Raw genomic sequence first — 17,458 nt, 5'->3', positions numbered from 1 at the left:
TATACGGTCAGTCCAGGGGTCGAACGACTTGGTAGCATCCATTGACAACATCACTGTTGTCTCCAATACCTTTCAGGTGCACCACATGCATCCATACTGCTGCCTCAGGTTAAGTCTGATACTTCTATGTTATATTATGTCGATTTTTAGAGTACAGTAGTCACCTGTGAAGGTATCTAGGTGCTTGAGCAGGTGTATAACTATATGTTTCTCATAGAGTCATTCAATGAGCCAGGTCTTCAGCTACTTGTAGAACTCCAGAAGTGAGGAGGAAGCCCAGCTGGTGAGGATGGCTAAGGGTTCAACCACCCTCTGCAGTTACATTGCCCATACCTTTGCCAGAATTTTAACCACTACATTGAGCACGAATATGGGCCTCTATGAGTCACAATTGTGAAGCTGTTTTCCCTCTTTCAACATTGCTAATTTGATGGTGAGGTATTAATATTACGGATTCAGGCCCTGCTTGCAGACCCCTCAAAACATTCTCATTGGAGAAATTGCTGGCCATTCCTTTGTAGAGCTCCACAGGTAGGACATTGTGTCCTGGCACCTTGCCTGGTTGTAGATCTGTAATTGCCTTACCAATCGTGCCCACCCTTATTTCTAAATTTAGACCCAGCCTGTCTTCTTTTGATAATCTGGTTATTTCAATATCCTTTAGGAAGTCTTGAAGCTCCACTGCAGACTTGGTGCTATTGTACCTGTTCAGAGTTTGAAAATATTTAGTATATCCTGCCCTCTAGAGTTTTATAACTGATTAGGTTAAGGTATGTAGCAAGACAACATCTGGCCAATGCGTTTGAGGTATTTGGGGTATCTCAAGGTTCCCCTGGGGAGGCAACATCGGTTTCTTTCTAGCATCCCGTCACCAGGTGCAGCCCTTATGTTGTTCTGTCTCTTTGTAGCTTGTCTTTCTCGTAGCTGGCCCCCACCTATCTTTCAATTCCCAGGCTTCTTTAGAGGTTGTGATGTCCCGTGCTTGCCCTATGCTATAAAATGCAATCTTGTAGGGAACAGCATCACTTGACCTCATCAAAGTGGTAGGTAGTCTGGCTCCCCATGACACGACTCCCCCGATTTCACCCTCCTCGCTAGAGCTATGGTAAGCCCAGGAGCACTTCTCTTGGCTCGCGGGGATTTGATACTGGGAAGGAGTTCCATTGACTAGTTGTTATATCCTATTCTCAGGTTGAAAGCGGGAGTGTGTGAGCGCGAGTGTTTGTGTGTGAGCGCGTGGATGCGAATGTTATGTGTGAGCGTGAGGGTGCGAATGTAGAATGTGAGCGTGGTGAGAATAGAGAGTGGAGCCGAGGAGGGAGAGGTGACGGTTGCAGAGGGAGGCGGAGGTCGGGATGCTTTCTCTTCGAGATAACTTTGTTTATTGCTGCAATAAACCAACTCGTTTGAGCTCAGGAACTGTATCCTTGTCTTTATAAACACCGGATGATACACTGGCGACGAGAGGCTTTCCCACGCAAACTTCAGAAAGCATCCTGACTCTGAAAGACAATCTCTGAGCGCAGGTTGCGTTCTCGAGCTCCCTGTTTCCACGTCAGCCGAGTCACTTGCTGTTTTCAGGACAATTTCTACGCAGATTCAAGCGCAACTGTAACTGTAAGCTGCCTACAATTTCATTGTTTTATTCCTTTTCTTCCGCTGTTCATCTGTTTTTTCTCGAGCGCAGGTTGCGCTCTCGAGCTCCCTGTTTCCACGTCAACCGAGTCACTTGCTGTTGTCAGGACAATTTCCACGCAGATTCAAGCGCAATGGCCTAACCCGTTTCCAAGGCAACCCACACGCTTTTCAGACTTAAAGACTTCTGTGTTCTGTGTCTCCTGTTTTCAGGACAATTCTCTTGAAAAATACATATGATAAGCAAATTTCAGCGTCCATTGCTCAAAAGCCAAGCTAACTTCAGCATCCACTGCTCCACGCAAGACTGATAAAATAAGTCCTTTTCAAATATTTTACTCTAGCTACTTGTATATATATATATTTTTTCTTCTCCTCTGCACAATGCAGAATGTTGCTGCTCCTCCCTTTTTTCTCTCCACTCCCGGGGATCCTCCAACCAAGTGGAGCAAGTGGAAGAAAGTATTCGAAAGGTATGCTAGAGTTTGTGGTACTTCACTTAGTACTGAAAGGAGGACTGCTTTGTTACTCCACTGCCTAGGAACGGAAGGTCAAGAAGTATTCGATCATCTCCCAGATATTCCTGACACTGATTCTATTGCTTTAAACGAGTATGAAATTTGTATTAAAAAATTAGACTTGCATTATCTGCCGAAGGTCAGCACAATTTTGGAGAGGTACTATTTCAGTAAGAGACTTCAACGTGAAGGAGAAACAGTTGAGAATTACTTAACAGATCTGAGACGTTTAGCTTCCTCATGCAGGTTTGGCTCTACATTGGAGGAACGAATCCGTGATCAATTCATGCTAGGATGCAAAATGGATAAAGTACGTGACGAACTATGGTTGTTAGATGATCCACATCTAGATGAGGTCATCCTGCTGGCAAAAAGAATTGAACACTCTGTAAAGTGTGTTGAGGTCATGAAGAAACAAGAGTACAAGGAGGTGTCTGTAGTGGGGAAAGACAGTAGACCCAATAACTCCTTTCAAGGGTCTGTCAACAATAAAAGATGTTTTAGATGTGGTAAAGAAGGACATTTTGCTAATGACAAATCATGTCCTGCTTCTAAAGCTTTCTGCTCGTACTGCAAGAAGAAGGGTCATTTCTTTGCGGTATGCAACCAACGAAAGTTTAAGAAGTCAGTTCACTCCATTGCTAATGATCCTGATGAAACTCAGAGGGTTGGTGACTTTCAGTGTGGTCAGATTGTGTTACAAATCTCTGACTGCAAAGCTAAGGGGCCTGTAGACTATGTATTGGTGGAAGGAGCAAGGACATTAATGCTGTTCGACTCTGGTGCCAAAATAATAATAATATCCAGTCAATTTTATCAGGAACATCTTGAAGGGAAGGTTCAACTTTTCAAGCCTGACATCAGACCATGCGCTTATGGCGGAGAACCCATAGAACTACATGGGTACTTCCTAAGTTTACTGGAATATGCTCAGCGATTCGCCACAGGCAAGGTGTATGTTTCAAAAAAAGGGGATAGCATAATTAGTTGGTGTTATCAAAAAGATTTGGGGGTGATGCTTGACCCCAACAGTTCTCCTTCCATTCTCCTTAAGGAACTGCTGTGTGTGAGAGAAATAAATAACACTGAAGTAAATCCAGATTTCATTTCTACTCTTCGTCAAGACTTCAGAAACTTATTTAGTGATAAGATAGGGTGCATGCAAGGTTATTCACACAAGATCAAATTGTTTCCCGGATCTGTTCCTTTTTGCAGCAAGGTACTGAGTGTACCTTTTTCCATAAGGGATGATCTTCAAACTGAATTGATGAAACTAAAGGAACAAGGAATAATCGAAGAAGTAGAGGGCTCAGAATGGTTGGCCCCCATTGTTATTGCAAGGAAAGCTAATGGCCAGATTAGACTTTGTGTGGATCTCCGCAAGCTCAACAAGTGTGTTGTTGTAGATAGGTATCCTCTCCCTAACATTACGGAATTGCTGTCTACAGTCTCAGGGGCTAAGGTATTTTCTACGATCGATCTCACGTCGGCTTATCACCAAGTCGAACTAGATGAATCATGTAGAAACTACACGGCCTTTATCACTCCGTATGGCACCTTCAGATTTGTACGTTTAGCTTTTGGTCTGATTTATGCCGCTTCCGTATTTCAAAGGTTGATGGAACGTGTGTTGAAAAGATTGTGTGGAGTATGTGTATATCAAGATGACATACTAGTATATGGTAAGGACTTCAAAGAACATATGACAAGACTCAGAGAGGTGCTTAAAAAATTAGCAGAGAGTGGTCTAACTATAAAGGCTGAGAAGTGCAAGTTTGGGGTGGAGGCCATTGATTATTTAGGGCACACTATTTCTGGTGGGGGTGTTTTACCCAAGAAAGAACTGGTCGACTCTATTCGGTGTTTGGCTTCTCCCACTTCGAGAGAGGAACTAGTGCGATTCCTTGGTATGACTGAATTTTACAGTAAATTTGTCAGGAATTTTGCCAGTTCATGTTTTAACATGAGAAGTTTGTTAAAAATAGGAGCTGATTTCAAGTGGAATGATGAATGTGAGAAGGAATTTTGTAATCTCAAGGAGTCTCTTACGACAGCGCCCACACTCAAGAATTTTAATCCTAATGATCGTTCTATTTTGACGACTGATGCCAGTAATAAGGGGTTGGGAGCAGTTTTACAACAAGGTGGTTTAGATCCAGAAAACACCATTGCCTTTATTTCTAGGAGTCTTAGAGGTGCTGAGAGCAAATATTCGGTGATCGAGAGGGAGGCACTGGCGGTCTTTTGGGCGATTAAGAAGTTAAAAAAGTTTTTGTGGGGAGGTTCTTTTGTCGTGAGGACTGATCACAAACCTTTATGTCAAGTTTTTTATTCTAAGGGGATTGATTCTGTCTCAAGCAGGATCACTAAGTGGATTGTTGGATTACAGGAGTATGATTTTGTCGTAGAATATGTTCCTGGTTCGCATAACTTATCGGCTGATGTTTTATCTAGATTAGTTTCTACAGAAAGTTGGAAGTATGAGAACGATGGTCTGGAGGGTGATGATACAGAATGTTTTGATCGGGTGTGTGAAGTCAGTTTTGAAGTAATCCCGAGGCCAAGTGGCGTGAAGAAACTTTGGGAGATGTGGTGCTACAAGAAGTCATTAAGTTATTACAAGATAATTGGAGGAGTAAAAAACAAGGTAGTGGGGGGAGTGCAGAATTTTGGAACGTAAGAAATGAATTGGTTTGTGTTGATGGACTGTTATTAAGAGGTACGAGGTTGGTTCCCCCTAGTAGTGTGAGGAGTCAATTAGTAAATCAGGCTCATGATAGTCACATGGGCATCTCGAAAACCAAAGAGAGGTTGCGTTCCTCCTATTGGTGGCCAGGGATGGACATTCAAGCTGAAAGGGTTGTCAGAGATTGTCTACAGTGTGCAGTGAGTGAAAAAGCTTTGAAACCTCGTGTTCAACCCATAATCACTAAGGAGACACCAAAAGGTCCGTGGCAAGATATTGCACTAGATATCTTAGGACCCATTTATAGTGGGGGCATGGCCGAATATATGATTGTGGTGATTGATATGTTTTCAAGGTGGCCTGAGGTGAATTTTACTGGAAGTATCGAAACTAACAAGGTAATTAAATTTATCAAGAAGTTAATAATTCAAGAAGGTTTACCCAATACCATTCTCACAGATAATGGTGTACAGTTGGTTTCAGGGGAAATGAATGATTTTTTGCATGGGTGTGGTATCAAGCACAAACTCTGTGCTTTGTACCATCCTGAGTGTAATGGTATGGTGGAACGTTTTAATCGGGTTCTCAAAGAAACCATCTCCATTGCTAAGGATAACCAATTGAACTGGAAGGAAGAAGTGTTAAAAAAGGTCTATGTTTATAGACATACCCCTCACACGTCTACAGGGGAGACTCCTTTTTCCCTGTTTCGAGGTAGGCGTGGTAATTCTGATTTGGAACCCACTTGGGTTAATAATTTACTTGATGGTAGAGGAAGGGTGATGGTAAAGGATGAGTGGATGTCTAGGGAGTGTGCAAAGAGGGTGAAGAGTAAAGTTAATTTTGATAGGACCCATGCTGTGAAGAAAACTGTGGTTAATGTGGGTGATTGTGTTCTAATCAGAAATCCTCTGATGAAAAAGAAACTCTCTGGTCCTATGAGGGTTGTGAAATTATTTACCAATGCTGTGAAAACAGAGGATAATAGAGTTTGGAATTTGAATAGAATTGTTAAATTTAGAGGAGGAGATTCCAATTCCTCGTGTAGAGATGTATTTCATAAGAAGACCGTTGGAGTCTCCACACAGAACTCAGACTCAAGTAGTCGGAAGGATAACACTGGAGAGTTGCCATGCAGATCAGATGTGAGGAGATCGAATAGATTCGTCAAACCTCCGTCACATCTTAAAGACTATGACTTGTCGTGAAGTACCTGTTTCCAAAGTTCTGTAGTTTGTTATAATTACTTTGTATTTTAGAAAAAAAAAAAAACATTTATATGCTGTTACTGTTGTTTTGTGTTAAGGAAGGGAGAAGTGTTATATCCTATTCTCAGGTTGAAAGCGGGAGTGTGTGAGCGCGTGGATGCGAATGTTATGTGTGAGGGTGCGAATGTAGAATGTGAGCGTGGTGAGAATAGAGAGTGGAGCCGAGGAGGGAGAGGTGACGGTTGCAGAGGGAGGCGGAGGTCTGGATGCTTTCTCTTCGAGATAACTTTGTTTATTGCTGCAATAAACCAACTCGTTTGAGCTCAGGAACTGTATCCTTGTCTTTATAAACACCGGATGTTACACTAGTCTTAACTCTTTTCCCTTTCTGTGGCCTTTGGGGTTTCTCGCCCCCCTCCCCGCTTGTGGTTTGTTTAATTGAGTCCTCAGGCCGCACCGCTGCTCCATGTCTCCATTCTCTATCTCAAGCGGCTTCTCTTTTCAACCACACTACTAGTGAGTAATTGTTGAGGCACCACCCCAACACCTCCCCCTGCCCAAATCCCCATAGCATCCTTTCCACTCCGAGGGGGAGGGGTGTCAGCCATGGTTGGAATCAAGGGGTGGTGATAGGCAATATTCCTCCCTGCTCCCACAATCGCCTTAGCTTTTGAGGTCTGTTTTCTGGCCTGCAGGTGAGCAATTCCCTACCATCGCGGCTGGAGCTCTGCCACAGCTTCTTATGCTCCTCACTGGGATGGAGATGGACAATCCCACAGAGCCGCAAGCTCAACAGCAGGCCCACACTCATCCCACGTAGGCTGCTTCTCATTTGAATGCTGCACCAGTCCTTTAGTTTTCGCTCATCATGTTCTGTCAGCTCCTCCAATTACAGTATTCACTAGTGCAGATCGGATTATTGTATGGGTGGTTAGAGGTTTAAGCTTCTAGTCTTAGGAGTCTTGCTCCATTGTGGCCATCTAGGTCCCGGCAAGCCACGCCACCCAGCTCAGTATTCTTGGTACTAACCCACATTCCTGTGTACTGAAGGAGGAGCAATCTAATTAGTATTATCTAATGAGTTAACTAGGGAATAAGAGATGCACAGTTCCTCTATACTTAGACATGGAGACAATGGTGGTAAGCTTTCTTATTGATTGTTTCATTGAAGAGGGAAACCATTCCTTTTTATGAAGGTTATGCTTTAACTTAAAATAGAGAAGAATTGATCCACTACAGCCGGCTCCATGACAGATTTTAAGGATAACTATTAATAAGTAAATTATTCCCGCTTAGATCTGTTGCATGCTAATGTAATCCTTATGACTATCCTTAAATTCTAGCATGCGTGTTACTGGTGTGAACTACCCTTGGTTCCCATGTTTCAACTGAAGTACCCAAGGTAAGATTCCACCATCTTTACTCTCACATTTAGATTAATGCCAACGAAACTTATTTAATAATACACCCTTAGCTTTGTCTATTCATTTAATTTACATGTCAGTGAATATGCAATTTACAATTAGCCTTCTCGATTGCATATTCTGTAAAACAAAAACTACGTGGAAGACAGAGTGAAATAGGTATGGCATCCACCCCTACATGGGATGTACAGTGGGTGAAATCTCTATAGGTTACCATCTAAATATGTGCTTCAAAATAAATGCATGGTTAACGTGGCACTTCAGTCTTCTGATCTTGATAAAATGTTTATGTCTCAAATTGGTGGTAGTAGTGCACGTTACATACAGCGTCCAGAACGGCAAAAGTGTGGTTGCGAGTGCTCTGTAAAAAAGAGCCATTGAGGATGTTGACTGGAATTTGATGGAGTTTTCTGAAAATCTGACAAGCTAGTGCAAATTAGATTTTTTGGTGAACAACAGAAATCTTAATTTAGACTTAACGTTTCGGGAGCTCCTACATTTTGAAAAACGGAAAATGAAAAAGAGCTCTTGTCTCAAAAATGAATGATTGATTATCTAAGTCCATTTATGAAGAACACACGAAAGAGGAGGTCATGTGTTGAGGAACGAATCATTCTCAGTTGCAGCCGCAGCCTGACCTTTGGGGCTGAGGGGCCACATACCCCCCCCCACACCTTTTTCCCCTCAAGAAGAGTGTCTGTCAGGGTGAACAAAGGTCAGCCTGACAGACACTCTTCATTTTCAGGTCAGGTCAGGGAGCCAGGAGCTAGACGTGCGCTATTTGTGCAGGCTCCCAGCTGCCTGAGCTGAACTTTGCTGGGCTGAAGAAGTCATATCCCTGTGGGTGTGACCTCTCCAACCTAGCAAAGGTGCCTCAAGTTCCTTCCCCTCATGACCAGAGGGAACATCACCGATTGCGTCGGAACTGGGCTCTTCATTTTTAAGCCCTGAAGCACAGATAGCCAAATGTCAGTCAGTGACACCTCGTCACAGAGTGGGGTGGGGTCAGCAGTCTAGCTGACCCTATTTCACTCTGTGACGAGCTGGGACTGCTGCCTTCCCTCATTGGCTGACCTTAGGTTAGCCAGTGATGGGAGTTAGCAATCCCAACCCTCCTGGGACTTCTGAGGAAGAGCTGAAGGTAAGTGTGTGTGTGTGTTTTTTAAATGACTGTTTGTGCAGGTGTACGTGTTTATATTTGAATATTTCATAATGAGTGTTGTGAATGGATGTGAGTGTGCAAGCAGGTGTGAATGAATGAGTGTAAGTGTACCTGTGTGTCCCGCCTGCCCCCTTCCCTCCTAAAATTACAGGCCGCCACTGCCCAGTTGAATCCTTGAATGACTGATATTAATTGACGAGAATCGTCTTTGGAAGAGTTAAAAAAAATATATATATTAAAAAAAAAAAAAAAAAATTGTCTTCAGTCTTATTTTTCCAGAGAATTTGTTTTGCTAACTAAAAACCTACAGAGAAATTAAATCCCCCCAAAAACATACGGTGCAATTGACTGAATGGGGAGCGGTGGAATGAGCAAGGTGTTTTGAATTACCTATATGTTTAAGAACAAAGTGATGCATGACAGGTTTTTCACATCTAGATACTTGGATTCATATGGTACAGACCTAGCTAAAATGCACCGGAGTGCTATGCATATGTGGAGTACAACATAAGCGTATCTGCATTAGGGAGTCAAAAGAGCAGGCATGATTGATTATGGTTAAAGTGGGTCCATCATCCTGATGATTATATATCCATTATGCGTTAGTTGATAAAGACTATCTGTTTCCTTCAGATATGAAGAAGGCCAACAGTTGGGGGTGGTGAGGGATTTCCAGATCCTAGAAGGGTAACAGCATTCTTGGCACCTTGTCGTCTACTATCTGCATTTTCCTGCCTCGAGCCATATGATATTGCTGCTGTGAATGTTTAGTTGCCTTTCCAAGATTTTATTTGGAAGGTAGGGTGGTGTGTAATCTGGCTGACAAATAAGTGATTTTTATGGTTTTTAATGTGATGCACCTTGGGGGTGGCAACCAATGCAGTATTCTGAAGGTAGGTGAGATTCTGTTGAAGCTTGTAATTTCCCTGTTAAGTAGAGCCATGGCATTAAGGACACTTTTGAGATAGGTCAAGTATAATTCAGTGACACCGGTGAGTATGATATGGCCTCCTTTGAGTTGATATGGGACCAGGGCTCTGATTACTGCTTTCTGGACACCCTTCAGTGATATTTGATTTAGCAGCCTTTTTGCCAAGCAAAGAACTTTAAATTACAATCAGACCTTCAATGGAAGTGAGTAAGTTGATCAAGTTTCTCCTGCTAGAGGATTAAGTGGACAGTCTCAATGTGCAGTTTCTGAAGATGTGAAGACTGCAATTATTTTTTTCACGCAACAGACAGGATGGCAACCTAAGCTGTAAAATGGCTTCTTTCCAAACTGCCAAAGCTGCAGAGCATGGTCCCGTTTTTGAGTACGGCTTAAAGCACAGGTAAGCAATGAGTCTACAGAACAATTTTAGCCATTGAAGAATGATTAATCTTCATGATAGAAAACACAAGTACAGTTTAGGATTGTGGCTCTGAGAGCTGGTGCCCCATTGTAAGCGTCCGGTGTCAGTACAATACCGTGCTGAGCTCAGAGTCATCGCTTTGATTAACATGGATTCCAATGATTGTGCTTCTGGCTTCTTCTGAACATGCAGTACTCAACATTGGCTTTCTGCCCAGGACTTCTTTTCAGTGAGCTGAATTACCATTTTCAAGGCGCCGATGAAATGAATAGGTTATGTTCACTCAACAGAATGCTTCTAATCCCATTGTTTTATGAATTGTGTTCTGCGAATCTTACCAGTGGGAGAAACAGTTTTTGAGAAAAGACAGTTAAAGGATCATGCATCATTTCCTGCAGTTCACTGGGTTGTTGCTGGCTTGCGTTAGCAGGGTCGGGGCGGTCCAGGAGAGATGATAGATTAAAAAAAAACAAAGAGTAAAGAGAAAACTGCACTTTCAGACTATTTCTTCCAGGGAAGCAGGCACACTACAGACATAAGCAGATGTCTTCCACAGGAATCTTAATGGAGCAAGATGTTCCTCTCTACTGAAAGTTAGCATTCTCTGTTTAAGGTCTCCTCCTTCTTAAACTGATTTTAAAATACTGGATGTGGGCAAGTGGTTCTGTTCTGTTCTTTGAATGATTTATGGATTGATTTAGAGTTCTGGGGGTTGCATCCCTGCTGGTGCTGAAAGCCATATTTAAGGATGCCCTCAGCGGTGGCTCATGACTCGTCTTTAGAAGAGTGGCTTCTGGAGATCAGTCATGCGGCATGGTGGATTTCCCACCACCACATTTCAGCTTGGGGAACATTCCCTCAAATTGGAGGTACATTCATAATCCCACATTGCAGGTTGCCTGGCATGTTTGGAAACAGCGTGCCAGGGGCATTTTACTGCCCAGTTCATGGAAGAACACCATGCACGGCTTTCCGTTCTTTCAGTGTTGATGCCGGAAGAAACAGTAGCCAGACAAGATGTTCCTGGAGGACTTATTTTGACATTCCTTTATGCTCAATGTTGGTCATACGCAGTGTTTAATTTGTAAATAAAAAGGTGCTGGTGCCCAAAGCTCTCCTCTAAAACGCGCGCGGCTGCTCAATTAAATGTGCGAGCACAGCATTGTGAGGCAGCTTAATCCTAAAGCCATCTCTGGCCTCTTTAATCCGTTTAGAGCCACTCCCTGCCCCTTAACTTACTCTTGCAGGTTTCTGCTTTCCCCCTTTGTGACGCTTTTCCATCTTTCTCTTCCTTCGTATTTCCCATATGTGTCTTTCGCTCGCAGTAATTGCCTGATGCAGAGAGATAAGTGCCGGCCCGAAAAAAACAAGTGCTGGTGCCTTGCACCGGAAATCACCGGCTCAAATTGAGCACTGGTCATTCAATACAATATTCCGCAATACTCATATTTCCTGATAATAAGAAAAAAACGTACTGTGACCAAAGAGTGTTTTCATCAGTTGCAAAAACAAGACAACATATGAACACTGTTTCCCCCCCCACCCCTCCCACCCCTACCCCCCCCATTAGATTTTACAACAGTGCAATCAAATTCAGAGATCTTAGAGAGGAAAAAGCTTGTCTTAACATGGGGTCAAAAAATCATTAGAAAGAGCCTTGTACTATGACCATGAAGCTTTGTTGCAGGTTAGGGAGATTTCTAATCAGGTCCGCATGACCCGTGTCACGACCTTTGGAACGGAATCTAATAAAATCAAAATAATTATATCTAAAATTTGGCCTCTGTTAGATATATGGCACTTACAAAAAGAACAAGCATTTGCAATGCAATAGGTCTCACATTTGCTTGAGTTAGAGCTATTGGCACTGTAAATTCATAACTAGACTTTTCTTGCCACATAAATTGGTCAACCCTGCCTCATAATTTCGTCCTTTCCTGCCATATGATTCCAGTGGCCCTGCATTTAATTAAAGCACTCCCATGTACCTTCTTCCTCCATCTGCAGCAAAAATGTAAATGTTGCCATTTAGCATCCTAATTTAAATCTGCCATGCTAATACCAATAGAATACCACTTTCACCACCCCACTATCAGAGTTGCCGGCTGGCTAACACAATTCCCCAAAAAAAGACAAGACACCACAGAGGAGATATAAACTAGAAGGGTAACCCAAACATATGAGTGTTCAAACAGTCATAGTGGCAGCTGTGGTTTTGAAACTACACACTACATATGAATGTTAGTGTGGTTGTGGTAGGTTCTCAGCTCTCTTCAGCTGTGGGCAATAAGATCAGCTTATTGGTCTAGTTAAACAAGGAAGAGGTCATCAGACGTGGTAGGGTGGGTGCAGGGTTAGGAGACAGGTCTAGGTTCAGAGGCAGGTGGTGTTTACGACAGTGGTAGTTAAACTAACTCCTGCCATCCTTTGCCCTCAGTAATAGGAGTGCTTAAACAATTTTGTGTGCCTGAAAAGGCAGTAGTTTGGTTGCATTTACAAGTTTAGGGCAAGCTCATTCTGGAATTTAAGAGATTGAGGCCACTCGGTGGCACCTTTTACTTTGAACTGGCACCCAGTGACTCTCCCCATAGCCTTGCTGACGCGTGTATCTTAACAAGAAATATTAAGGAAGTACTTACATATATTGGGTGATGAAACCGCATAGAAAATGTTTTTAACGTACAAAATAATGCCCGCATTTGAAATGGGCCCACGGAATGTGGTTACCAATGTACACGAAAAGTAAATAACCTGCCTGACTAATTATGAAATATTAGGCAATATGTTTTATAAATGTAGTAGTATGTCATAATTAGGGTTATGTTTTAAGTATTGACATTATTAATTGAAAGCTTTAACTTAGCAGAGGCTTTGGCCTAGTTGCTTGATCTGTCGGTCAAAAGGTTCATCGCCCTCAAGCGTGTCTCCTTGTAAGTTTACTTATTAAGGTACTTACACGCTAACAGCCTTATACTCTTATTTTCACATACTAATCGTCATCGTCATTGCAAAGTTTCCTTTAGTATAATCCAATTCATAGACAGAGTTGAATGTACATTAGTGATACCACAATATGCAGATCAGGCAATTGTACCGCCCCCTTTTTGTGATGTGCAGATTTATGTCTATATGTGTAGTTATAGATCTTGTGAGTGTTGCTTTGTGCTTAGAACTTCAATGTTGATTGTGCATGCAGCACGCATCATATAGTGCATTGCCGCTTGATCGTCAGATAGTATATGGGCCAGTTACTTAACTGTAGAGCTTTTATGGTGTCCAAAGACTGCTTCACAGAACTAACAGCCTGTTCAAATGTTAAGGGTCTAGAGTGAAACATGTTCAGTGTTTGGTGATGTTAAGCTGGTGTTATGTTATGTAATAGGCATGACACCCACACACATTTAGCTTGTGGTAGATTTAAGGGGGTGTGGAACTGGGTGCATTAAAGCAGTAGAGCCTGCAGTTGAGTATTGTATCCTCTGTTGGGATCTAGGCTTCATCCAGTGGTCACAGGTTTGAAGCCCTGCAAGTTCACCCAGCCCTTTGTCCTCCGAGGGCCATGAAGTGAGTGGCACTGACCTCGGTAACAAAGATGATATCTAGTGACGAGAGCCCACATGGGTTAACATGTGCTTTGCAAATAAATATACATTTTGTACTGTGATGACATTATATTTATAGACAGCTGCCACCTACTAGAGATGCGAAAGCGATTTACAGCAAAACGAAAATCATGTTCTCTTGTATATTAATTTGTTGCATTTTAGAGAACTTGTGAGGATTGCTGTAATGTGATATTAGAAACACGTTTTGTAAAAGCTACATTTATAGAGCATAAACCTAGCTTTAACACATTAGTGGGTGTGCATGAGTGAGACACACTAGACCGACGGGTGAGGCTAAGGGGTCTCTACTGGAAGTTGCTGCACAGTAACAAGATGTTTTTAAAGGGGCACGTTTTCCATGCTTTTCTGAAACTGTTCCGTTTTCAGGCTGAACATAATCTATATAAAACACACAGACAATAAGATACAGAAATAAGGAGCGAGGGACGGGGTGAAGCTGTAAATGGTGCAGGAGGTGCAGTGGTTCCACGATCAAAGGGTGCAAGCTCCCACTCCGCTGCATCCTCATTATATCTGTCTTTTACTACCCAGCTTTGGGTTGGGGGACTTTTTCTGTACTTGAGTGTTGCCCTCGGCACTAGTGCTTTGCTGCTGGTGAAGGAGTACTGAGCGGAGTGGGGCACGTCAGTAGCACAGCAGTCTATTTGCAGGAGTTCCCTGCGACAAGACGGTCAGAAAACAAGCGTTAATATATCTGGTGTCTGGAGGCGAGCGGGCGACACCGGGGTAGTTAGCGGGAGCAGAGCAGAGGCTGAGATGTGAAGGGATGGCGTCCCTCGCTGCTGAGACTCGGTAGTCAGCAGCGCGAAATAAAGCGGCTTCAAAGCCGAGTGGGCTGTGACCTGAATGCTGCACATCCCTGCACTTTTTTAGAGCCGCAGATAAATGATGGCCTTTGGCGGACTCAAGTCCTCCCCGGTGCTATGAAAGCAGTGCTGAAAGGCATGATACAGGGCCTGTGGCCAGCCCAGGGCCTGGCATTATCAACCCGTTAGAAGCCAGTACTGAAAGGCTTTCCCATGCTTCCCCTCCCCTCTCCTCCTTCCCACTGTACCCTGCTGATTTTACCCCACCAGCACCTCCTAGCTCTCTGTTTTGTGTCACTCAGTTGAGATGGATCCCGTTAAAGATCTGACGCTCTACAAGGACCCCGAGGTGTGTGCAGCGCTTGACTCTAACGTCTAACCATAAACACCACTGCGGGCAATGATGTGGTTGTGAATGAAACAAGCATTTGCAATGCAATGGTGTCGTGTTTGCTCGAGTTAGAGCTCTTAGCATTGTAAATTACTGACTGGACTTTTATTGCCAAACAGACTGAAAATAACAAGAGGAAGAGAGAGAGCTGGCACTGGGACCCCCCCCTGTTTTTATTATGTTTGCAGAAGGAGCTGGTGGGGAGGAAGGACTGAACAAGCACCCACACCGTTGAGGTGAAACAGGCAAATGCCCAAAAAAAGTCCCTTACAGAAGAGATAAACAGGACATAGCGTAATTACACAGTACTTTGTGCTGCTCCCAAAGTGAAAAAAGGCACGACAAAGAGGCAGAACTGACCACTAGCAAGCAAGGACTTTTGAAGGACACTGCAACTAAGAAATCAAATAGCTTTTCTTCACAGTATAAGTATACTTAAGCATACAACACGTCGAACGCTAACGCGCGACCTAAAAACTGTTATAGGCCTTCAAAAGAGGTAGAAACCTGACAGATTGCTTGGTGCGCGCTTAGGTTGAAACAGAACCAAAATCCCAGGGCAATATGTGGGGTTTGGCTCTTACATGTGGTCATTTCCCTTGTGGTAATTGTACTTGCTCGAGGACTAAAATAATCAAATCACGTGTTCCAAATGACAAAACTAGGAATTGAAAAGATTTCTCTAATTGTGGCTCAAAAAAACATATATATTGTATTGAATGCTTCTGTACATTATTATATTATATAGGGGAAAGACCCCAGAGGTGAGGAAATGTACGTTTTTTTGTATTTATCAATCAATATGAGTATTGCGGAATGTTGGATCGTATGTCAAACACAGAACATAAAGAAATGTCAAAAAAGGTCTCCTTGAACGTTTTGTGTGAACACTGTTACTCAGTTCCCTGGGAATATTGGGTTGCCCTGTAGATTGTTGGCAGATACAGTAGCAGCACACCACATTAGAGTAGGCGGCTTGTTTCTTCATCGTTTCAGGCAACATCAGCGCCGATACATGACAGATACAGTGGGCGAGCCGGAGGATCTATTTTTCGGATCATCCTTTCTCGTAACAGGATCATAGAACCCTGGGGAGAGCTAGTGGAACTTTGCCGATTTCGGCCAGAAGTTCCACTATTCCCCTTCCCTAAATCTGTCTTTTGGCCTATTGTACAAGAATAAAAGGCGTACTTTATCACTGTTTAGGAAAAGCTTTGTCCCGTTTGAAAACAAGTGCTGGATGGTTTGCAGCAGATCCTTGTAAATCGAATTTGCTGTGAAGTGGGTTAAATGTACGTCTAATATGATGCACGCATTGTTTGTGTTTATATCAGGAAAATCGATAGTAAAAAACAGCCTACACGAACATAAATCAGCCCCACAAATAGCCAAAAACGGGCTTACACACTGATCTGTCAGTTCAGCCCTACTGGCACTGTCAGATTGCCGTATAGGGCAGTCGGACCCTGGGTCCAGCTAAGTCTTGAGATCTGCACCTTTACAGGACGAGACTCGTGCATGTTTCTGTAGCACAAAGTCAAGGCCATTTGGATGCTCTGGTGCACATTTGTCCTTGCTGCACCTAACTCTGCCCCCTGCATGTCTTCTGGTGTCGCCTTATTCCGAACCTTTTCCTCATTTGAGGATATTCATCAGAATTCCTGACTAAGTGATGCTGTTAAGCGATCACATTTTTTTCTTGTATACCTAAGTGTTATTTCTCCAGTCAGTTTTTGGTAGCTTTCCTGTTCAACCACTAGTGTCAAAGGATCATGGATTCAAAAAATGGCAGTTGTACAATTCTCCAGTTTGGAATTTGCAATCATTGCATGAACTGTGCCATACCCAATGATATTAGGAGGAGCCCCAGTATACCAAGGTTAATCCAAAAAAATAAAAGGTGACCGAGCGATTGCAGAACTAGAAGTTCCCAGTAGAGCTATTGTTTCATGGTGGCCTGATCTGCAGTGCCAGGACTGCAGAGAAGTGTGCAGAGAGGACTATGGGGATCAAAAATTGAGGTTGGGGTTGTGATGAACAACGAATAGTAGGTTTAAGGCATGGGTGACAGCAGTGACAGGATAGTGTCAGTTACAGGTAGGTGGGTATATAGTCTGTGTGTGAAGACACAGTGCTCAAGATTAGCCTCATGAGTACTGTGGAGAAGATGAGATAGATAACAGTGACCCCTGACTTGAAAAGGGGGTCTGGCAGTCATTTGGTGGACCACTAGGGAGGCATACCTATTGGGAGTGGCCGCACTGTCTCAACTGTATCTAACTAAGAAGCTTACAGTTTCAAGTAACCTTCAAGTTACAGTCATACCGGGATCTGTGCAGAGGATAGTACAAAGATCTCAACTGAGACTACCTGTGCTTAGAAGGAAAAGAAGTGTTCCACCTGATGTCCATTAGCACGTTACGAGATGCTGCGCTCAAACTGCTGCATAGTATCCTTGCCACCTCTGTCGTACGGATGGGTCTGCTCTCACAGTCACCAAGGGAATTTTCCTTCCATCACATGAAGGGCAGAGCGCAAAGGTTGGCAGTGAGTTTCCAGAATTCTATGTGTTGTGCAGGATGGCAGGATGTCAAAGTTGGAGTTCTTCATAGTTGAATGGACGCCATGAGCTCTTGATAGAAACAGATCT

The 17,458-nt window shown here is 43.2% G+C and overlaps 1 protein-coding gene across 1 annotated transcript in view; it reads left to right on the top strand.

The window, feature by feature from the left end:
• LEKR1 (leucine, glutamate and lysine rich 1) overlaps positions 1-17,458 on the top strand; it is a 543,246-nt gene that overhangs the window by 262,534 nt on the left and 263,254 nt on the right. The window lies entirely within an intron of this gene.

The sequence above is a fragment of the Pleurodeles waltl genome, chromosome 11, assembly GCF_031143425.1.
Source record: "Pleurodeles waltl isolate 20211129_DDA chromosome 11, aPleWal1.hap1.20221129, whole genome shotgun sequence".
In the NCBI taxonomy this organism is placed as follows: domain Eukaryota; kingdom Metazoa; phylum Chordata; class Amphibia; order Caudata; family Salamandridae; genus Pleurodeles; species Pleurodeles waltl.
The sequence above is the reverse complement of the archived record's forward strand: the minus strand, read 5'-3'. Positions and strand labels throughout refer to the sequence as shown.